At 33.9% G+C, this 987-nt stretch overlaps 1 protein-coding gene across 1 annotated transcript in view; it reads right to left on the reverse strand.

Annotated features, from left to right (window-relative positions):
- The window catches only part of LOC103472862 (C3a anaphylatoxin chemotactic receptor-like), an 11,099-nt gene that overhangs the window by 2,158 nt on the left and 7,954 nt on the right, over nucleotides 1-987 (reverse strand). The gene's annotated exons all lie outside the window — the stretch shown is intronic.

Consider the following 987-nt stretch of genomic DNA (forward strand, 5'->3'; position numbering starts at 1 on the left):
GCTTCCAGATTGTGACTAAAATAACGTACTGAAAGATCATCCAAATTAAGAAAGGAGTAACATTTTTGTTCTTGTTTTTACCTGCCTGTGACGGTGAGCTCCACACACACAGCCTCACTCACTCCTGGTCTTAGAAATATGAAACCTTGGTAGTTAAGTGTCATGTTTTTGTAAGATACTACATCAACGCTGTTTACATAGCATATTATTCTTAGGTTTCATTACTTGTATTTTRATGTCGTTCACATTGTTCAACCATCAAATCWCATTTTATACAATTCCCCCAAATTAAATGCACGCAGAAAAACAAGCATTAAAAACAGCTTGTAAAAAGTATAAACACCAACAAAGATCAATATTTTTTCATGCATAAATCAAACTTTTTTATGTRAATGTTGATCTTTTGATCTTAAAAGTGTRAAASTAATATATATAGTACATAAATCTCTGCACATGGAGAYTGTACTTTGAAAGCATAGATTTGTAGACAATTCCATTATCACACTTCATCTGTCCCAACRAAAAGCAAAAACTAGTTTAAGTTTAGAATGAAGTTAACCATACCTGTGAACCTYTCTTGTAGAAGAATGTCTTGTCTTAAGCCAAAGCAATGCACCTGTGAAATGAACTGCAGCTGAATCTTMTGCTGGTGACTCTGAATCATTCTGGGTGAGTTTTCCTCTCAGTGACGTGGAATTTTAAAGAAATCTTTCTTGTGGTGACTTGCCTGAAGGTCCCACTGGTTCTTAGGAGCTATTGGCTAACACACAGGTTAATGATGCCATGAAGTCATTTTTCCAAAGTCTAGGGAAAGATTCAAGTAATTATAAGATTCATTGAAGTCTTTTGCACCAAGTTTCTAATGTCTAAAATAAGCATTTTCTCATCAACTGGAAGCGACCAAATATAATGCTGCAGTAAGTTAGTAAGTCAAACCTTTCAAACTTTTTCTCCATTTGTCAATTTTTGCAAAAATAATATGAAAAG

The sequence above is a fragment of the Poecilia reticulata genome, linkage group LG11 (assembly GCF_000633615.1).
Source record: "Poecilia reticulata strain Guanapo linkage group LG11, Guppy_female_1.0+MT, whole genome shotgun sequence".
NCBI lineage: Eukaryota > Metazoa > Chordata > Actinopteri > Cyprinodontiformes > Poeciliidae > Poecilia > Poecilia reticulata.